Source organism: Ambystoma mexicanum, chromosome 1p (genome assembly GCF_040938575.1).
Source record: "Ambystoma mexicanum isolate Mex_15411 chromosome 1p, UKY_AmexF1_1, whole genome shotgun sequence".
In the NCBI taxonomy this organism is placed as follows: Eukaryota; Metazoa; Chordata; class Amphibia; order Caudata; family Ambystomatidae; genus Ambystoma; species Ambystoma mexicanum.
The window spans coordinates 104,185,742-104,209,589 of record NC_090921.1 but is presented as its reverse complement, the minus strand read 5'-3'; positions in this window follow the sequence as shown (position 1 = coordinate 104,209,589).

Below are 23,848 nucleotides of genomic sequence, written 5' to 3'. Positions count from 1 at the left end.
ATGAAGTCCTAAACATTGGCCCACGCCGCATCTAGATGGGAATGTGAGGGCCAACAGGTGCCACACTCAGACAGAACTATGAATGTTAGCATGGTAAAGGCCAGGTAACCCACTAACCAATATAAGATCAAACTCTGCATACTTATCTCACTCAAAAAACTCACACAACCATCTCTCGCACAACAAGCCGCACACACTTCACAACACTGCAACAACACATAAGCCGGAACAACAGCACACGCAGACTGACTCCGGACCGATACCCGCACCAAAGCTAGTCAGCACCCGGTGTATACTGAGCTGAAGCTGCCAAAAGAACACCACTCCTCTCACTATCCTACTCCCTCCTTCACCTTACTAACCCATCCCACCTTTATTGTTTACAGATCCGCCAGAGCGCCTGGGGACCAACTCCGTTGGTGACGGTGCGCGGTACAAATACCTTTAACATTTAACATACAGAATACCCCTGTGCAATGCAGGGGGGGGTCTATTAATGCCTGCTTAACTTTCTCCCCGAGAGCCTGCCCCAGCAGGCCCAAACTCCACCCCCCTCGCTCCCCCAGCTCGGAGATTAAGTCTGTGAGCTTTAGGCAAACTGTGGTGTTGTCAGAAAAGCTCTTCGCAGGCCCGATAAGTGCATAGTTGTCTTGACCTCTGAGCTCCGCCATCAGCTGGGGGGGGTCTGAGTGGATCTGGAATCCCGGCTCCCTGGGGGGAGGGGATCTGACATTTCCACATGCTAGTGTCACTCCAAGACACAGGAGAAGGGGGTTGGCGAGAACCAGACTCGAGGGGTTAATGGGCCGGGGCAGCAGGCAAGAGCAAGAAGTCGAGTTATTTTACACAAAACACAGGCATACAGTTAGAGAGGCTTGGGGGGGGGGCACACAGACTGAGACACAGGGGAGCAAAGGAACAGCCTTGCGAGCAAAGCGAGGACAGATAAAGCGAGCACGCAGGAGTGACATACAGTTTCAGCCACAAATAAAGTATCGAAAATCAGACAATGAGATACACAGACGGAAAAGACACGGTGCGGAAAAACTGCATTACAAAGCGAGGCGGAAAATGAAGTGGAAAGTACAATAGAAAAATAACGTGAAATATCTTATATACATACAAAAAGAATGGCGAGGAAGCACTGAGGCACGGAGTCAAAATGAAGGGGCATTGTTAGAAACAGTGAGGTACACGGCGAAAAATAATATGTTTTAATGTGATGTTATTGTTTAAAGCGCTGGCCTAGCTCGAGAGCAGCGGAGCGCTATGCAGGGTCTGGGTGGAACAGTAGCGCACTAAATCACAATGAAAAATGCAGCAGCGATATACAAAGCCACTGGCAGCTTTATTGTCAAATTACGTCAATATATTATCAGTGTGCGATAAATGCAGATACATAGAGAAAGCGATACGACATACATGGCGATATGGACAATGCAGTCTGCTGGCGTGTAGCACTTTCCTCCCCGTGCACTTCTACCATGCACGTATCTGCGGCTCACCCAGGAGCACGGGCACTTTAGTGCTCTCCCCCTTCCCTCGCTGCACTTGCACGTTCTGAATACCCACAAGGCATAGTAGGTTCGTCCGCACCCGCCCCCCACCACTGTTTTTTAAATTGTGTGTATTTACTAATGTTTTTCATACCCTGTTCCCTCCCTTTGCCCTGCGAGTGCATGGAAACGGCATTTTACTTGTGTTATAGGCGCCGAACAAGTGAACAATAAATAAATAAATAAATACATATAGATGGGCATGGAGGAAAAAAGTGACATATCATTTAAGATACAGTGAGAAAGCTGCAGAGAAAAATGGAAAATAATGGACACTACAGGGAGCTGTGTGTAGAGCAAAATAGAAGAAAAATAATAGAAAATAATGCATACTTGGCAACATGCCCCATTCCAATATGTAGGTTCTTATCCAGTCCTGGTCTTTTCTTTACATGCTGGGACTTGTAGTTCCACGTTTCCCACTATAAAACTCAGGAAGAAAAAAACAGGACTGGATAAGCACTTACAGATTGGAATGGGTCATGTTAGCAAATATGATAATGTGGCATATTAGGGGTGGGGGGGGACGTGTTAGGGATACCTAATGGAAATACATGGAAAAGTGTGTCGCGTAAAACAAAAAAACAAGGACATGGTTAAAAATAAAATAAAAAAGTGATCTTAAAAAGGTGTAAAATAAAAAGTCAACTTCAGTGAAATCTCAAGACTACAAAATGCATGAGGTTGGCAGCAAATGGATTCCTGACGCCAAGGCGACCCGAATGCCCTCCGCTGACGACCCTAAAACGCCAAACCCACAGAAGATTAACTGGAGCCCGTATCACGGGGTGACGACCCACAACAGCAGCAGCACCTGTCATTATCACAACAACACCGGGAGCCGAAGCCAGGAATAGGGGTCTGTCAGCAGCACACAGCAGGCTCCAGGGTGTAAATCACAACTCCAACTGTGAGCCAGGAGTGGGCAAAAACAACAAGCCGGGGTGCCACCCATCCATCACTAGGCCGGGTCACCCTGACAAGCATGGCCACTGTGGCCAGGAGCGCACACTGCAGGCAACCCCTACAGCGTGAAGACCAGAATTAGGGCCCTGGCTGTGTCAGGGAATCCGCACACATGCCTATGATTCGGTCAGTAAAACCCCCAATCGGTGTCAAAGAGCTTTCAAGTTGTCCCAGGACAGGCCCGAGTAGTCCATCAGTTGCTATTTTTATTCAATGCATTCTAGTTCTCGCAGTTTCTGACATGCTTTCTGCCATTGTATGTGTGGTACTACATACAAGTCCCAGAATGCAAAGAAACATCACTATGTGAGTTACACGTGACTGAAATGGTAACTGTCATTCAGTATAATGGCACGTGGTGGGGCAGGTGTCCCGGTTTGTAGGTTAAAAAGGTAGATGCTATTCTACAGAAGTGTGGACACAAGGTATGGGTCCTATTTGGGAGTAAGGTCTCTCTACGTACGTCTATGGTGGTTGGTTACAAGTCTGACTCCCACAGTCAAAGTGTGTTGAGATTGCAGTAATAATTTCACAGGCGAGCAAATTACTGCTATAAAAATATAGCTTGTACAAAGACCAGAGGTCAACCGTCAGATAATCCTGGAAACTATTCTTGACTAATGAGGCCTGCTGCTATTGTCATTGCCCTGGCTAGTGTTATTTGCAAATCACAGCAGGAAACCTACATGATGGATGCTCGTGTGAATGAAACTGAGAGCACTTGCTGTGTGTACGCTGTGTAAATTTGTGTATTTGTATGTTCATTTATTTATTTAAATATGTGTATGGATGCGTGTATGCTTGTGTTCTGAATGAGTGCATGATGGGTGCTCGTGTGAATGAGACAGAGAGGGCTTGCTGTGTGTGTGTTGTGTAAATGTGTGTGTTTGCACTGGTCCAAGATGATTTTGGCGAGTGGGGGTAGGAGGTTTGTATAACAAAGGCATTTTCAAAATGCCTTTGTTGCACAAACTCCGCCCCCACCGGCCAAAATGAGCTCTCCTTCTGAGGTGCTGTGGGGCCCAGGGGACAGTGGTGGTATTTTTCTACTGGACATTTATGACAGATGTCTGGTCAAAAATACCATGGCTGCCCCCTGGGCACCCCAGTACCTTACACACACACAGTGTGTGTGTGTGTGTGTGTGTGTTTGTTTGTTTTGCGGTGGAGCACAGAGGAAAGACATGGTCTTTGATGGATGTCTAGTAAAATACCATCCCGCCGCCTCCTGCTCCCCCAGCGCCTTGCATCCACATGATCACTATGATTGTGTGTGTGTGTTTGGCGCTGTGGTGCCTAGGGGACAGGGATGGATTTTTTTTACTGGACAAGATGTCTTGTAAAAAATACCATACCTGCCCGTCTGGGCCCCCTACGGCCTTGCATACACACATAATCACTTTGATTGTGTGTGTGTGTGTGTGTGTGTGTGTTTTGCACTGTGGGGCCCAGGGGACAGGCATGTTATCTTGTTTTGATCATCTATGATAGATGTCCAGTCTGGCATATGCACATAACCACATTGATTGTGGGCGTGTGTGAGGAGCTCAGATCCCAGGGGACAGGCGTGTCATTATTTTACTGGGCATCTATGATAGATGTCCCCTAAAAAAAGCCATACCTGACCCTTGTGCACCCGGCGCTTCACATACACACAGTCACATTCAGCGTGTGAGGCACTGCAAGGGTTGGCCAGGTGGCAAGCATGGTATTTGTAATGGGTATGCCCAGTAAAGAATGCCTGTATAAATAATGATAGTGAAACGGAAAAGATGTACTACAGAATACACGGTTTATATTACATGGCACACAATAACTAGGGTACTTCTTCCCCTACAATGGATATGGTGCACAATAAAGTGCTTTTTATTTGAATAAACTGCAGATTCTTTTTTGAGTAGGCCTCCATCCCGTCTCGCACCCAACCTTCACAAACACCCGTGTCACAATGGACTAGGAACCAGGCCGCTGTGTATTAATAATATATTTATAAATGTATTATTTAATGATAAAGGAAAATAAAACAATTTCACAGCCCCCACTGTTGTGGCAACACACAATGCAATAATCTCTATAAAACAATTAGATTAAGATATCCTGTTACAATTCACACAGTTCATTAATGGCAAAACAGAAAAGGAACAATTCTTACAAAGGGATAGCACCAACAGTTTAACCCTCCCCTCTGCAACAGTCACCCCCATACATCAGCTAAACTTGATTCTTTTGAATGGAAGGCAGTGGCAAAGAGTAGGAAAAGGGAGAGAAAATCGGATTTGCGGTAAAGCCCACAACCACAAGATGGGAAGCTAGAAAAGAAAGTGAAAACCCACTTTTGGAGCAAAATGGCAGAATGGGATTTTGATTATTATTCACAACTGCTAGGGGACCGAATGAAATGACATTTGTATTGCTTACACTTCAGGAGATTGGGAAAGTTTATAGAATAATAATCAGCACACCAGGGCAAAAATAGAAATGAAGTGGGAAAATCGGTTTTGGGAGAAAGCAAATGCAAAAGGGAAAAATACAGTGGCAAGTGTAAATTCGTTTACATTGGGTTTACAATGACAGGCAGCTGAGCAAAGAGGTTTAGCTGACAAATAGGAAAATCGGTTTTCAGTGACAAGGACAGAGGCACAAAATAGGTAGACTTCTAGGCAAAAGCGATAGATCACAATGGAACAATGTTTTGGGGTTTAATAGGACAGATGCAAATGGAAATTTGTTTGTTAATGCACACAATACACAGACATGATATGATATGATATGGTATTTGTAACGCGCCTATACACAAGTATTTCAAGGCGCGACGAGGCAGGGGGGAACAAGGGGAGACAGACAACAATCCTACTAGGCCAGGTGTCATTCAGATCGCTCAAGCGCAAGGGTAGGGGGACTGGGAAAAGTGCAGGGGAAGGGGAGAGGGGAAGTGCAGTACATGATTAGTAGAATACAAGATAAATAAAAGGGCCAACTGGTGGCAAGTGCAAGGAAAGTGTGGTACATGGTTAATAGAATACGAGATAAACAGTAGGGCCAGCTGGTGGCAAGTGCAAGGAAAGTGCCGGGAGAAGGGGCTGTAGGATACAGAGACAGTCCCGTAATGCAGGTAGGCAGTGCAGGGAAGAGTGGCTGGGCCAGGACACGAGATCGGTGAGTGGCCCAGTTGCAGAATTCGGTTTTCAGTTACAATGAGGCTAATTCTTTTGAGGCAACACTTTAATGGCTAGAATAATTAAATAAAACACCAGCCATAAGATGGTTAATTTCAGATTTCAACAATCTTGTACTGTGAATTTCAATGGGGGAATTAATTGATTTACTTAAACATATACTAAGGATTTACACAGACACTGAGAGGTTTTGCAAAGGAGATATGCTAACATACCCAAGCAAATAAAATATTCTTCTATGGGAAGGTGACTGAAATACACTGATCAGCCAGAAACTAGTCTTAACTGGCCATTTCAGTCCCCAAAGTCACAGGGAAATGCAATTAGTCTCTTTAAAACTGCCTGGAAATGACAAGAAAAAATAGCATAAAAAGAAATTGATTCTTATTCTGATTGCTGCAAAATGCCTAAAATGATATCAGTTTTTTAAAGATAACTTGCGAGTGTCTTGTTCCACCTGGGGGAGGACTGCTTCCTCCCCCCACAGCCATCTGTTTCCCTGGGCTCAGCCTGTAACCAGAGTTTTTGTTATAAGTGTCTTCGAACTGGTGTGGGTTCTTTTAAAGGGGGTGCAACAAGGAGCTTACACCTCCTGGTCAAGCTCTAGCCACACTTTGCCTCCTTTGAAATCTTTGGGCTCCTGCCTTCATGTATGCTGAGCAGGGAATTATAACGCCCTCTCCAGCATCACATTTTATGGCAGAATGGTTATAGGATAAGTGTGATATTCAGCGAGAAGTGGGGCTTTGTCATTTGAAGCTCCTGCCTCAGCCCAAACTGTTTTTTCCCAGCTTGTGAGTGTCTCTGCAAAGGTGACTGGAGTTTTGTGGGTTGCAACATAATGTACATCGGCTCTGGTCAAACCCCAACATCATATTTACTTGCCGTTTTCTGTGTGAGCAATGCTATCTTTCCACTGTGGCTTTTAAAGCAGTTTTCTTTTCACACGTGTGCAGGCTTTTTGCTTCTAATGTTTAAAATCCTGTCTTGCAGGTCACATGATTCTTTGATTGATTTCTCCTTTTTGAGTAAGTTTGCATTTGCTGTTGGTCCCTTGATAATGAGGGGTAGGCCCCTTTCCACATGGTTTTTAAATTGATGTGAACAAAAGAAAAAGCCAACCCGTTTTTCGTTTGCAGTGTTTAAAGGGCTGCTGTTCATGTGAAAGGGAAAACAAAAGCCCTTTTCTTTGTAGTGTTGAACTTCTTGCCCCTCATGTGAAATAGCAGTACAGCAGGGCTGCTTTTGGTTGCAGTGTATAACTTCTGGTCATTTCGGTGAAAAGAAAGTAAAGCAAGGCTGTGTTTTGGTTGCCATGTAGAAATGTGTGTCATTCAGATGAAATAAAAGCAAAACAAGGCCGTTTTTGGTGGCAGTGTTTAAATGCTGCTTTTCAGGTGAGGGGGGTGCCTTTCTAGGGCATTTAAATGTACCCCACAACAGTAGCACATAATATCATCAAGCAATAATAAATAATGACATTGAAACATGTTAACGATGCACTCCTAATACATTAATTCTTTGCAGTCCTTTGTACTAAAGGGTGTTGGTGATTCTACCCTCAATTTAGCATGGTAAAGGAATTCCATGCTTTTGATCTGCCTGTGTGCATCCTTCCTGGGCCCCTCCACCCGGCCCCATCCTTTCAGCACAACTCGCACCTCAAATCCTTTTTTAGGATCCCCTTTACCCAACAGTTTGCTGTAAAAAGCCATTTCTGGGATTCCTAGTCCCTCACATGCAATGTCAAGCCTTGCTCCAAAGCGCCCCAGTGCCATGCATGTACACATAATTGATTATCTGTGCATGTGAGGTGCTGGAGGGTAATGAGGGAAGGAATGCCATTTATTAATGGGCCCAGCTCCTAGTCTTCCCCTCTTTGTGTGTGCACACTCAGAAACTCACAGTAGCTCTTGGTGTGAACAATCACTCCCCTTGGTCCCAGAGCTTCCGGTCAATGACACCAGCTACCACCATTCATTCCTGAACTGCAACCCTTTCTCTCAGGATGCGGTATGGGCCTTCCGGTACTGGTCCCACTGAGAACAAGAAAGAGCATCAGCTGCAATGTTAACAACACCCTGTACATGGCACACCCTGAACTCGATATTCAGCTGTAAGAAAAGTTCTACTAACTTCCTCAAGACGCTGAGTACCACCGGACAAGACACTGACTGCAGGTTGATGGCTTGCACAGCTGCCTTATTGTTTTGTTAGATCAGAACCGCACCCTCCTGTAACACAACTCACTTGGCCATAACATGAGGGCCACCATATTCGGAATCAATTCTAGCACCATTATAGTTCTCCCTTTCTTGCGCCATTGTCTTCTGTGCACACCATCCCTGCCCCAGGATAACATAGAAACCTTTGTTACCAGATTCATCAGAGTACATTTGGGGTTCCCCGCTTGCTTACACGGGGTCCTCCACAACTGCACCCTGTTAAATCCTAGCAGGAATGACAGCCACAATAGCAACTGCTGGACCTTCTCCAAGTTGTCCTGTCCTTGGACAGGTTGTTCTCTATCTTGATAAACAGTCACTGCATCTTGTCAGTGGGTGGCCTGTAGGTGCCCTTTGCCGTGTCTAGTTGAATGGCCAGAAATGTTATTACCTCAGTGGGGCCCTGAGTTTTGTCAGGCACCAATGGGATGCCCTTCCTAACCATCAGGCTCTGGAATGAGGCCAGTGCACGAGCGCAGTCACTGGAGACCTTCTTCCCCACAAAAAGGAAACCATTGAGGTAGTAGGCGATGCACCCTCTCTCCTCCCTGAGCACAGCCTTATCCAAAAAAGTACTAAATGCATTAAAGAATGCGCAAGACACTGAGCAACACTTGTCAGTGTGCTTGTCAGTGTAGAACATACCGTCCCACTGAAAGCCCAGTAAGTGAAAACTGATGCTGACTCAATGTCTGTATTGGCTCGGCCACTAGGTCTATTGCCTGGACAGAGGAAGTGTAGTTCACTGAGCAGTGCCTAGGGTCAAGCCAGTCGTTGACCATCTCCCACCTTTGGATAAGATAGGTGGTATATCATCCTGAACTTCCACAGCTCTTTCTTGTTGCCCAGAGGAGACATTATGAAATTGGGCAGAGGGGCAAAAAGAAAGGGGCCTGCCACCCTGCCCAGTTTGAACTCCTTCCTGATCTTTTCCTTAACCACTGACTGCTGCTTTTCTCACCGTCAGCTGCCCCATATAAGGTTTCCGGACCCCATCCCTAAATCTTCAATATAATAAATCCAGCTCTTTATCTTTGGAATATTCCTTTAAAAATTCATGAAGCACTAGTCTGTCAACCAAGAAGGTCTCCTTTGCCTACTTGGGCCTGCCGCGCACCTCTGTGTTGCCCTCTACCCCTGCCCTCCACTTCTGACCTGTAACACTTTGCCACTAAGTAACCACCCCCACACTTGTGGCGTATCTGCACTTTGTGCCCCAGGTACAAGACCCTCTGTTAAACTACCTGGAAGAGTAGTCCAATGTTCTTGCACCTTCTGTCACCCTTGACCCATGCCATTGCACGCCACTTGTGTCTCCATTCCCTTGCCCTCGGTGCCGGGGGCCCTTGGCGAAAGTGCAGCTAGCTACTTCTTTGGTTGGTCTCATACCTACCGTACCATGCTTTACCTGAGACCTTCCCCACTTCGCAACTCGCTTCGTCGGCCCTGTCCTTTTCCCCTTGTAGGATATCCAACCTTCCATGTCCTTCTGTTCCCATGACATATCGGGAACAAGCACCAAAATCCCGGTGTAGAGGAGCAGGTGTATGCCTCTTCTCTAGTGCCTGCCCCTTCACCACCGTCCTATTGGAGCAGCAAATGAAGAGCTACAATTGGGAATTCATGCACAAGGTTATGGGACATATCCATACCGCATTGATTGTAAGAAAGACGATATTCACTCAGACTACCATTCAGAAGATACCCTCATATTGAGACAATGGAAGGAAATTACCAAGAAGGATGTCCATTGCCAAAGTGCCAGAATGCGGCTATGGGAATCATGGCCGAACTCTTAAGAAAAGGTTGGTGACAGTAATATGATGTAATGAAGAAGATATATAAGCCTAAACCAAAACGATATGAAAATACTTAAGATTGACAATGTAACAGAAGCATTAAGAAAAACATGTACCAAAAGATTAAGTTATCATGAGAATAAGATGAAGTAACTTGACCAATAACTGTAAATACGCTATAACTCAAGGTCAATAAAGCATATCGGAGCTTGCTAAAAAGAGGTATATATATAACGTAAAGGTCAGCAAATTGAAGAATTAATGAAAAAGCTGTTTTCATGTGCACACAAAGGGAGTACGTTGGCCTAAAGTCAAGGAGGCTATTTCGAGAGATGGGTGCAAGGCACAAAGGCAGTCAAATGAACAGACCATGTGCATGAGAGATATTTCTGCCAAGATTAGGAGGGCAAGGACATTTGCTGATGCCAAGTATTGGACAACCACAGAGGCAAAATTCTATGTGTGGTGGAGTGAGCAAGTCTCCAAAGGCCTGAGGGGTTAATGACACCCTGTTCAATAAAAATAATAGCAGTAATTGAGAGGCTGAAATGGACAAAATTGGGTCCCCTAACATGTGGTGAAGGACTCAAAACAAAAACTATTCATTAGAGCTTTGAGTTAAGATAGTAGTGTGCTCATCTCCCTTGAATGTCCCAGAACATTGAGCAGACTATGAGTTCAACTACAAACAATAGTGCTTGGCTAAGGATCAGGTTGATAATATAATGATGGACTAAATTGAAAAACAGAGAACACGTTGACGTTTTGTTCTGTGCACGTGTTGCTAAAATGAGCCGAAATTCCAAGGTTGGATGGGGTTGCCAACCAATCAAAATGGCTTGCTATGCACTTTCATATACAATGCTACAGTTATTAGCCCGCCGTCATATTCTCTACTATGATCAGTAGATGGCGTACGTAGAAGCAGCTGAGGGAATGTCCTAAAGTCAAGGGGCAGCCAATGAGATATTAACACTTATATAATTCTATAAGTAGACATGTTCCCCCTAATCCAATCCCTCCCGGCGTTAGGTTTTAATGAAATGCCATGTAGGATGATGTCATGGATGACGTATGTACAAATATATAAACTCTGTGCAAGCAAACTTAGGTGTGAACATATCGGGCATCTACTTAATCGCTGTATTTCTCCCTGCTTTCTTTCATTGAGATTAAAGCAGTATTTTAACCTGTTCCTTTGGTCTGTCCGATTGTGCGATTATTTGGTCTGTGATAATTACTGGTAATTCAATATAGATGAAATACGACGCTTCAAGGTGCCAGGCCACACTGGTCGGAATCAACCCAACCTGTGAAACCATACCTCCTTTGCTCATTGACAATCATGTCCATGTATTTCCACAATGCAGCTCCGCGCTCAGGAATTCTTTCCATCATTACTGCTGCCAGTGAAGAGAACGCTTTGTTGCAGTTAGCTATTGTCTCTTCTGGCTTCATTCACTTCTGTCTTTTCCTATCTCCCTCCTTGTTAACTGTAATATCTGGCCCGCCATCTCTTCTGATAGCCAAGAATATATGTCAAAGTACTCCCTCGCCCACATTCAGTCCTTAACCCGCTTGGGAATTTTACACATGAGGGTGGGCGTGCCAGACAGCATGGGGGCAAAAGTCACAAGAGTGCCGCTATCCACCCTGCTCCCTGTTTCAACCTGCTGACCCTCCACATATGACCCCTTCTCTGCATTTACTATGGGCCATTCACCCCTAGCATCACTTTTGACTGCTTGTGGGGGGGGGGGGCAACTGAGACCGATGCCGGGGCAAATCCCCCTTTCTCCTCTTTGACCTGTCCCCCCAATTCATCCAATCCTGTCTTAACGTGTTGCTGCAAAGGTACAGCCACACTCCCTGCAGAGCAAGAGAGTCCCACTGCATCAAGGCTGGCTGGTGCTCCGTTACATCCACGATCGTGGCAGGCACTGTGGGGCCCTCCCATACCCTCCTTGCCATCTCAATGTTGCCCCCTTCACTTGGTGGCTGCACAACCCCTTGCAACAACCTCAGCATTTCCTCTAAGGCCCTAGTTATTGATCCATCCCCCAACTCGTTGCCTGAGAGCAGCTGGCCTTGATGACCTTTACAGCTCGTGTGTGTGGGACCCGCCACAACCTGCAATTCAAACTGCTCTTGTACCTTAGCTGCAGGTGCCTTACCCCTAGTTTGACGTACGCCCTATTTCTCGTAGGTCTTTCTTCCTTGGGCATCTAAGTGGGCGGCGGGGTGTCTATCATGATGGGAGGGCAAATCTCTGCTTGCACTACTTGCTCGTGCGTGGGAACCTCATGCCCCTCCTCCAGCACCTTTTTTCACCCATCCTTTTCCCTTACGCAATCTCTCTTGATAGAGAGCCTTTAGCTCAGCCTCATAATCGAATTCATGCCCACTGCCACCAGTGGAGCTGCCCTCGTCGCTGGCGAACATGTCCGGTGACCCCTGTCCAGACATCTCGAAACAGACCTATGGTGACAGGAGTAAAACCTGTGCTCTCATCTGTATAGCATGTATGTTAGGCATTTGTACAGCAAGGCCGCCCTAACTTTAGAAACATTCTAATAATCATTGCCATGCTCTGTTATGTATGATCACCACCAGCGCTGCATCCCACGCTAATCCTTATAAATCTTTAGTATACCCAGACTTTGCACGGCAAAAATACACTTTGCACAGTTCCATGAATCAGGGTCTGTGTCGGCAGTGAAAAGTCACTTTTCAGCAGTGCAAATACACTTTGAACCGGTCAAATATTCCATGCATCGGGCCCACAGTGCGGATGCCGCAGAAAATTCGTCCCCATCACATCATAGCGCGGTGAGAATCCAGCACCGGTGTTGCCATGATGCACAAAACATGTGGCACAGATTCCACGAAAATATCCTCCCACTTCTACAAAACACGCGGCGCGGATGCTGCAACATTTCCCCCCTCCCGAACCAACTCTTCAAATAATAAAGAAGCGCGGATACAGCCCTGAATAAAACAAAATGGCTGTCAACCGGCAGTGGAGGGCCGCTCCAGCAAAAATACCTGCGGTCCCTCGAGGAGATTACCACGTTATGAAGACCGCCATGCCGCCATCCAGAAACATGCAGTGCGGAGACCGCTACACCACACCAACAATTGCTGCTATGCAATCGCACTGTTGGAAAAACCCTCAAATGCCGAAATTCCTGTTAAACCAATAACCAATATTGACCTTATCATGTGGTGCTAAGGTTACCAAACAGTGCACAATGCGGCGCGATGACCAACCCAATAACGAACCTTAATATTATAAACATTAATTACATGAAACAGTGAAAGCAATGTAGACGGTGGGTAGCGTGTGGTTAAGGGGAATGGCTCGGCTCAACAACAATGAAGGACACGGAAGGCAGAGGACATGGATGAAGCTGTTGCCCGACAGAGAGTTAGTTTAGGGAGGATGGTTGGAACAGGGCATGGGAAAGGCACTGTTATATCGTGGGGGCTGCCCAGGGCCCCCACCGGCACTCACACACAGGCACGCATGAACACACTAGGGACCATACGGGACCACACCGGATGCGTGTGTTCAGCTCGGGTCCCCGGCTCCAACTACCGGCGGACCGTCTTTATTTTAACAGCGTATGCGCGAGTCTCTTTACCGCTCACGCATGCGTAACAAATCGTATACACTACGCAACAGGCACCATTCCTTTCTGGGAGCATGAGGCAGAGGGTGGGGTCTTTCCAACTCAGTGGCAACATGCGTGTTTTTCGGTGCAAGACGACACATAGCAACACAGGTTTGAATCCCGGGTCCGCGCTTAGAAACCTCTTCGGTATTAAGCACGTTATAAACCTTTTTTTTAAACGAGATGTGCTGTTCGGGTTGGGACAATGGACAGACAGCAAGGGAAAGTGTTCTGCAGCATTTGCTGTTAGGTTATTGCATATAATACCTCTGGAGTAAAGATATTGAAACCTGTGTAGAGACGTAAGCGCGCGAGCGGGCCAACTCTTGCGGTCAGGAAGCAGAACACGAGGCATTCCAGAAATCATTCACGGCACTGTCTAGAAGCAGATAGACCGCAGCCCCAGCACCCCTGCAGAGGAGGCAAGCCCCCAAATCCCACTTGCCATCCACCCCTTTTTCAGACGCTCATGAACACTTGTGTGCTGCCACATGCCATGACCCACAGTGAAGTAACTGTGCTGTCCTGACTGCAAGCTGGTAATAAAGTCCACATTCACTCCAGCTGGTGTCCGAGTAGGTCCACAACACCCTGATTTGAATATTAATGAATTCATCTTTTATAACATGCTTTATACCAGAGACCAATCTCTAAGCAGGACTGGAATTCGAACATATGTTTCCAAGACAAATGCATTGCCCCTGAGCTGTACTCCCAGTCCTAGTCCTCCTTTAACGCATACAATCTTTTCAATAACGCTCAACAAAGGTTGAGGATGGAGAGAAAGCATGATGATTCAACAGTACATAGCATTCAGAGCTCCCGAACACGCTTTCTCGCGTTTGGTGCGGCTTGATGGCCCACAGTGTGCCTACGTTGTGAAGTTCTTTCCTTTAATTTTTCCTGTGGATGGCTAGCAGAGGGTGACCAGCAGCGTGTAGCAACTGATGGCCGTAATTTGTCTTGATCTGCCATGAGAAGCTGGGTCCCCATGGGCAATGAGTGACCTGCTGGTAGCGGCAAGGAGTTGCTCGCAACATTCAGCAGTTTGCTGCCAACAGCAAGGGTGAATCTCTGAAGATTTCTGTGGAGTGCAGTGTATTAGATGAACCTTACTATGTGGGTCGAAATTGACCAGTGAACCCGTGAGTGGCTCTGTCACGGTACTGCGGGCCCCCGAGGTCTATATTTGCTGAGCGGGCTGAGTGTCCTAGTGTTTATAACACAGCACATAATTTAGTGCTGCTGAAGTGTGGCAGTTGGCTGTTGTCAACTGTGGGCTGACTGGGCCCTGGATCTATTTCTGTGCAAGGCGGGTATAAGTATTTGATTGCCTGTGAAGTGGTTAAACAAGGGGCTAATGGGTGCCGGGACAGGACAACTAACATAAAAGTGGGACTAACTCTTGAAAGTGGCTGTCAAGGCACTACACTTCAGTAACGTTTGCAGGAGAAGAGAGTTTAAGTGTTACTGTTCAAATAAACACATATTATAATTAATTTATCACAAACTAACACTATCTTAAGTTGTAAAATGCTGTGTTTCTTATGTGTGAGATACCAAAACACTGGGACCTAATTCCCAGACAGTGGGCCTCATTATGAATTTAAGAAGGGCATGGCTACCCCCAAACCCAGGTCCAGGACTGGGTCCCGTAAAGGGGGACTTACTGGGCCATTACGACCTTGTAGGGCACAGTAAATCCGTTTCGCGGGACCCGGACCCTGTATGTCCCCATTCCCATTTGAGCCCCTATAGCCCCTATAGGGCTCAATGGGAATGGGGAGGATGGTAACAACGGCCCCGTTGATAACGGGGCCGTTGCTGCCATCCGGTACTGCTCGCGGGTGCTGCTCTGCATGCCTGGTCTGACAAGACGTTCCAGAGCGGCACCCTCGAGCATACTCGTAATGTTGCGGAGAGGGAACAACGGCGCCGGTAGCTCTACCGGCGCCGTTGTTGCCTTTCCACAACACTTGTAATGAGACCTAGTGTCTGCAAAACCGGGACGTCTGGTCACCCTGATTTAATTAAGCTCAGTGCAATTGCTTCATAAGTGCTGTGGGGTTTGGAGGAAATCGCTGCTCTTGTGAACTACCCTACCTGGCTTATTGGATGGTAGTACCCAGCTGTTTGCTCCTCCCCCGAACTTGCTGCCTATTTAATCAGCACCTGCATGCTCAGTGCAAGTGCCTGGGATTTCAGAACTACCTGGTGAAGACTAACGCAAGCTACCGTGGAGACTGCACCTTCCATGCCGCCATGCGGTCTGAGATGTCCTCATCACATCCCATCCGAGCAGGCGTGCCACAGGGATCGAACCTCGGACCCTTCCTGTTCAACATCTTCACCAACGACATCCCGACAGATCTCCAGAAGACCGACCTGGCACTGTATGCGGACGATGTTGCAGTCATCTCCCAGTCATTCCGTGAAAAGGAAGTGGTGAAGAACCGGCAAGCTTCATTGGATACCATCTCGACCTGGCACAGCGACTGGCAGATAGAAATCAACACCAGCAGGACAACTGCAAGGCTGTTCACCAGAAAGAAGATCAAGCAGCACCCGCACATCAGCTTCAATGGGGAGACCATCAAGTGGGAGAGCAGCAGTCGCTACCTCGGTGTGACCCTGGACAGCAAACTCAACTGAGGAAGCCATATTGAGAATACTCAGCAGAAGGCACCAGGAAGGATGGCAGCGCTGAACCCACTCCTGAAGACCAAGTCCATTCCCCTCCGGACAAAGATCAATGTCTACAAGGCGATAATCAGACCTACCCGGACGTATGCCTCCCAAGCATGGATGACCTGCCATGAGCAACACTGGAAGAGTCTTCAGATAGTCCAGAACAAGGCCCTGCAGATATTCACAAGGATAGCTGACCTTCACAGGGAACTGGACATTGAGATGTTTGATGAACATCTAACTTAGTAAGAACTTCTGCCAAGGACTGGATCAGAACCCGAACCCTCTGATCAGAAGACTCACTGCCACCACTGCAAACCCCTTTGACCGCTACCTGCGGCCCATCACACCGAAGACCCTGTGAAACCAGCCCTACTGTGTCAAGTCCACACAGACCATGAAGAATCCAAACCCATGACTACATACTCAACCTGAGAAGATGGAGTAATGAGGCTCAAGCCTCGGTATCCAAAAATCACGACAGTGCGTTGTGGGGAGGAAGACCCCACTCGGGGTGTATGAAATTTTGTCTCATTTTCCGTTTCACTTGCTTTACATTTCTTGATTGGAACACAACTACCCAACTCAAGTTGAGTCGTGCTGAACCTTATTAGGTTTATATCTGTGACGCCCAGTACCTTGTTGCTGCTGACGTACTGAGTGGGTACGATGGCTAACAAGCAGAATGGAAAAGCTACAGTTTACAACCTCCATAATCACAACAGAGTGTTAGCAACAATGCCTTGCGCAATGAAAATGGTGAGATGCCTCTGGAAGGTATCGAAGGCAAGCTGAAAATTGCGGAGGCAACAATTATACCCACCACTGATGAAAACCTGCTTACGGTTGAATTGTGTATAGACTTGCATGGGCTGCAGAATAGGCTACTTTTATGGGATGTGTATGATCCACTAGGGGGGTAATTCAACTGAAGGAATTTTTGCATGTATCACGGAAGCGATAATGCTTTGTTATGTGTCTGACTCTGATTTGATCATATTGGCTGAGGACTATAATGATGTGATATGATATTTTATTTGTATTGCACTCGTACACAAGTGTTTCAGAGTGCGACAAGGCAAGGGGCGGGAACACGGGAGAACACAACAACGAACTTACTAGGCCCAGTGACATTGAGAACGCGCACGTTTGATTACTTTTTTGTTCTTGCGATTTAATCCCTTACGTTAGAAATCTCAGCATATTGACGTATGACAGTAGCCACCACACACTGTTGGATTTGCATCTCACCATGTCCATTGCTTGCAGTAAGGTTGTCACAAAGGGTAGCTCAGGGCAACGCACACGCCTTGGAAGCAAGACGATGCTGAACAACACAGGTTTGATCCACAGTTCCGCGCTAGAAATCTCTGGGTATTAAGCGCGTTATAAGTAACCCATTACAATTACAAAAAGGTTGCATTTAGAACTGGTGGAACGGTCAAGAGCGGTGGTAACCGGATGGCGTGAGCGTAATTTAGACAGGATGGCTAGTCATATGACAAATAGAGTAGATCAGAACCTGGAAGCTATCTGCAATAAGACGGTGGGCAACATTGAGGAATGGCTCACTCAGTTGATGGGTACATTCGCCATGGTCACCCGGCCGCTCGCCTTCCCAGCTGGCACTACTAACACAAATAAAAGGTATCATAAAGTCATTGTGTGTGCTGGAGGTGCTTTGCGACTGAAAATCAGGCTCATAAGGAGGGATACTGACACTAGGGTTCATCGCACGTTAGTCCGACTACCCAAAAATAGGTCCACCATCTGACTTAGAAGATACAAATGCTCCTTAAATAATATACCGTGACAGAATATGTTGTAAACTCTGGCTGGTGGTAAGGCAAGATTAGTTTGGGAAGCAGTGAGTGCTTACAGAGGTAATCTCCAGCAACGCACAATTGCTTCTACTTCTGCCTCGGTATGGACGACCCAAATTAGGAAATGTGTGTGTGCAGAAGGGGCCTCACTAGTGGAGGTCCCAATATATACTTGCATTCCTTTTGGGTTGATGTTTGATGAGGTGGACATAGACAATTTCATTCAAAAGTTGAAACGTTCAAGCTTAGCCAGTCCCAACCTCTTAGCCAATGTTGCTTTGAAGCAGAACCCTGAATAATGGGCTTAGATTTTGTTGATCCTGTTCAGGAAGGTGTGTTGTGAGGGCCTAATACCGTATTCTTGGAGGCGAGCAATTGTAATCCCTGTTTTTAAAAAGAGAAGTAGGAGCTTACAGACTAACTATCGTCTCCAGTCCAAGTTGGACGTTACCAGTAAACTAGTCCCCACGTTACTGCTGCTCTGTGCTCTGCAAGACTGGGCTGACACTAGACAGCTGCTGCGAATGTCCCGGACAGGGCTTAGGCGTGGTTCTTCTACAACTCATAACTTGCGTCTCCTGGATCCCTTAATTGGGAATGCTCCGAATGAGGGTTCTGCTCCCCTTTGCATGCTATGTCAACCTGCGGGAGGCATTTGTTAGTTTTTTTGTTTGTTTGGTAATGCGCTCCAAACCCATGGGTAGCTGTTAACCGTGCAGAACTGTGGCAAAAGCTCATTGGTTTAGGTATCCCTTCTTGGTTGTTGGAGACAGCGAGGCAGTTACACGGATCTACTATGTTAGTGTTCAGTTGGACGGTGGAGGGGCCAACACGACGCCGTTCTCGCAAATTGTGGGGTTAAGCAGGGCTGTGTGCTGACCCCTCTACGGTTCACCGTGCACATATCTGATTGGACAGACTGCCTTGGGAGGGTGAATTGCTGCCCAACTAGAACAGATGGACTCCATGTTCATTGGCTGTCATACGTGGACGATATTGCTGAGTTTGACGATACATACGTGGGTCTGCGTAGGGCAGTTGGCAAATTATGTGGATATGCTGGGCAGCGTGACTTGGTTCTTAACACTGAAAAACACAGGCTTATGTGTCCTGGTGGGGGCTGCAAGAAAACTCCCTTGCTGCTTACCGAGGGAACGATCGAAATGGTTCCCCACTATAAATATTTGGGCTTGGAGTCTGATAACAGAAAGTACGTGGAACTTAGGGGCGAGAAGCGACGAAAGGCAGCCCTCCCGACCGAGCTTATAAAAACATTTGTGCACAAAATGGCGGGATATATCTATACATACATTGCCCTATTATATAAACAAAGCCTTTGTCCTGCCAGAGTTTACGGCTTGGAATCCCTTTTTCTGTTAGGTCTTAAATGGCTGAAAGTAATTGAGGGCAATAATTTTTGGAGGACCTTATTGAACTAACCCCGTTCATTAACGGTTCAGATGGCGCGTCTGTCGTCTGGGCTGCTCTCGTTATCTTCTCTTGTCCTAAGTAGAAGGGGTATTTTGCTTATTAAAGCCTGGAAGGACCCTAAGTGTCCAGTGTTGAGGGGGGCGAGTCATGTGACGCAGAAGAAACGTAAGGTTAATAGACTGTACTCTTGAGAGAAGTTGCATTTCGACCGGTTTGAGTTATTGAACTGGTCTCGGGGTCATGTGGTTTCTCCCATTTCAAGGCCGAGTTTGATGCATCGGATTGGGATGCAAAGTACAGCCACGTTGAAGCTCTGGAAAGGTACCCTGCTCACTAACTTCTGTGCTATACATTTCTGAGTCTACAGTATTACTTACGATAATGTTCTTCCAGCATCGTCCGTAGATTTGATTTGCTACTTAGATTGTGGACCTTCTTCGAACACTGTCCACCCGAGGCCCCAGACTTGCCGTTTATGTTTGAGGACTGACACGATCGAGACTGCACAGCACATAATGACTTCCTGTGGGACTCTGAAGCAGGCGTCCTTAAACATGCTTGCTCAGCTTGTGTACACTCCCCATGCTATTATGGAAGTACTCGCTTACTTCCGGCAACATGTCGTTCTGCAATGTATGGAAAGTGGCGGCTTCCAATTTGGGTGTAACAATGAAATAATTGAAACAACAAAATAATGAAATAATGACACAATGAAGCAACGAAATAATGCAATAATGTAATTTTGAAATAACGAAATAATATAACAAGGAAATTAGTCGATCTAATAAATTGAGTAGATTCATAGTGCGTGATTTTAGTAGTTTAGCTTTAAGTTGCATGTTTTATCAAATGTTTCTACTAATCACTTATGTTTTTATGAATTGTATTTTATAATTTATATAAAATGTGAAATAGTTCTTTTGAACTAAAACACATTGGGGGTCATTAATGGTCCGGCGGTAACCGCGCTGCTGCTACCGGTGGGTTGCCGCAGGACCAGTAAAAAATTACCGGCGTCTGACTTCCCGGTGCCACCGGGCTAGTCCAAGTCCGGCGAGCCGGGAAGTCATGCGCCGGCCATTTCGTTAATCCCCATTAGGACTCTATGGGAATGGGGACACGGATGCACCGGCACTGTTGTTGACGATACTGGTGCTTCCGTGACGGGTCTGCCTACCGTGGCCGCTGCGCCCGGCAGGGCCAGACTTGTCAGGCACGCCAGCTCCAGCAGTCACATCTGTAATATGCCTGTCCGGAAACACCGGTGCCGGTAAGCTTACTGGCACCCTTGTTTCCAGACCGGTAGGGTCAGAATGAGCCCCATGATCTTAAAAAAAGAAATAAAGCTCACAACTTCCTGCCAATACCTCCAAAGTAGGCGGAATTCAGACACCCTTTGTTCTTTGTTGTCCCTTGTGGAGCTACAAGCCTATAGTTTTTCTTTATGCAGCCTTTTAGTGATGGATTTAGTGCAAGGCCCATTTTTGCATAGTTATTGGTGCAAATGATATCCCAGGAGCTTCCACTCAGTGCTAATACTTCGTCCTATTTGCCTTCCGGGTCTCCAAGAGCACTGAATGTTTCCTCCCTAAGCTGACGGGAAGCCTTCACCGACACACGATCCACTTCTACCAAACTGCTCGCTGTAGCTGCTTTCTCTGAAGAGCAAATGCTTGGGGTTTCTGTGCACCTCGACATCTGATCGCAACTGCCAGTAGTGTAGTTATTCCCCCCATCTGGAGATAAAGGGCCTGATTCATAGAAAAAGCACAAAGTCCCCGCGAGGTACTGTGCATGTGAAACAACTTTACACCTACCTGCACGCAAAAGTATGTTTTGTGCACTCCACGTATTCATGAAATTCAAACTGCAAAGTAACCCTAGGCGCAAAGAAACGAGTGTTGCACCCGGAACACCCATGACACGCCCCCACGCAAACCAAAAACCAGTGACATATACCAACCTTTGTGCTTACCTTACTCCCACCATATGCACCCTGGCAATACCGCAGGCCGTACACCCGCAACCATGGCAGCACTCCGGCGAGACTGCATACGAACCCACATAACGCAAAACTACACCCGAATAAACTACATAGATTTCATATAACTCAAGGCAGCACCCGATTAACCTGAGTACGAACCACTGTAATTCAAAGCAGCACTCGGCTAATCTGCATATCATAACCCCTAACTCCAAGAGGCACCTCAGCTATGTGCTGTCACCCTAAATTGCTATGTAAACGTTACCTTTGCGCCTTGCTTCACATGCCCACAGTGCTTTGCGCCTCCTATCATGTGGAAGTGAGATCACAAGGTTTGCGTGTGATTTTCCCCAACGTGAAGTTGCACGTTGAAATCCGTGAATACGGTTTGGTTTTCGCTTGACTGGGCGTGTGATTTCTTTGCGTGGCCCGTCCACCAACACGCCCACGTTATTCCTTGTTCTTCCTCATTTTGCCAGGAGAAAGTGGAATATTCATGTTTTCCGACCCCTATTTATTTCTTTGCGTAGGCCCGTCCCACACATTGCGTGAAGTGACACGCACAGTGCTCGACTACATGCAAAGATGTGATGGACCTGTGCAAAGTCCCTGAAATACACTCAAATTCCGATCCATGAATCGGGAAGAGGAGTTTTGCACGCTGAAAAGTGCGCAAAGTCACTTTTCGTATGCAACAAATTCCACGAATCAGGTTTAGCAGAGCGTTGCTGAAAGGGCAACAATTGCCCTCTTCAAACATGACAAATCTTGTGTAAATTGCTATTGGTCCAAGTGTCCAATCTAATTTGTTTTAAATAACCATACATTTGGGCCCTAATGTTGATTATGAACATTAAACAATAATAGTGCAACCAATCCCTTAAACACAATGTACATTCCTTGTAAATCTCATGAATTGGTTTCCAAATGGGTGATAGATACCTTCAAATTAATGTTTACCCATGAACATAAACCACTGCTCGGATGGACTATATAATGCCCCGATTCAGGGAAATATATCCACGGAAAATGGGGACTTTGCGCACCACACCTGGTGTTGAAAACCAAAGTCCTGTTTTTCAATTCATGGAATCGACTGCGCAGTACTTTTTCGTACTTTTGAGGGACTTTGCAAAGGCTCAGCACATCACTGCAAGAGGCTGAGTGCCTTGCCAAGATACCACGCAGAGCATGGACGTGGCTTGCGCAGAGGGCAGCATAGGGGGTGGAACATGGAAAATGAGGAAGAATAAGGCAAATGTGGGTGTTACGAGGGACATCCCGCAGGCAGTCCATTGCACTATTGCGTGAAACAATACATATTCATGGCTCCGAGCGCGCAACCTCTTGGCGGGGAAATGGCCATGCAAAGTCCTCATACTACCTGCCACCCGAAGGCAGGCGTACAGACACTTGCGCATCGGATTCCCTGCACAGAGGTAAGATCGGTTGTCGGATTTAGGGTTGCGTGTATGCAGCCGGGGCTCCAAACTGATTTAGGGGTATGCAGTGTAGCAGTGTGTAGGAATGGTTTACAGGGGTGTGCATGCAGATTTTCTGAGTTTTACCCAGGTTATGATAAATCGTACGCATGTTGCCAGTAGTAACAGTTACGGGGGACACCGCGCAGGTCCCTGAGATGGAGGCCTGCTTGCAGGAGACCCCATGCACTAATTGAAGGGTGCATGTATTCGTGCCCGTGGGAGCACACAAAGATAGCTGTGTTTGCTTTTCGTGGGAGTGTGTTGAGGGCGTTCCGGACGCAACTTGCGTATACAGTTACCGAATTCACGCTGTGTCGTTCTCGGTGCACTGCCTTTGCGGGGTAAATGCGCACCTTACCATGAATCAGGCCTTATGTTTTTTGATGGTCTAACCGCAGGGGTCACAAAACCAGTATAACCCTCTAACGTCAATTCAGTGCTGGCCGAAGTCTCCTGGAAACATATTATAGCGCCTAATAAAATAATGGCATTCATAGTCGTCTAGGTGTTTAGCTAGACCTGCAATGTTCCATGACAATAGGTTGAATTCATGTTCACTTGGCCTTGCAACTATACTTGATTCGACTTGGTTTCCAGCCAAACGGGGGTGAGGGTATCAATCAGCTTTGGTCTCTAAGGTTTTGATTACAATAGGTGGCACTTGTGATATGATATGATAAGTTATTTATAACGCGCTTAATACCCAGAGGTTTTTAAGCGCGGACCCTGGGATCGAATCTGTGTTGCTTCGTGTCGTCTTGCTTCTAAGGCGAGCACATTGCCCCTGAGCTATCCTCCCGAGACTTGATGCGGCTCTCCTGTGGCAGAACGACCCATATCTGTTTCAGCGGATGGGGGTCTTCTTCTTAGGCCAATTTGCAAGCCTTCTCGAGGGAGAGTTGTAAAATCTATAGCTAGTAAACCATTAGCTTACTTGGTGTTGGCAAGAGCCAGTTGTATGTGGTCAGTGTTGTTACCCCCTGAGGAGGTACATCGTTGGGCTTGCACGATATCCCCCGTAGGGACGAAGAGCAATGTTTTC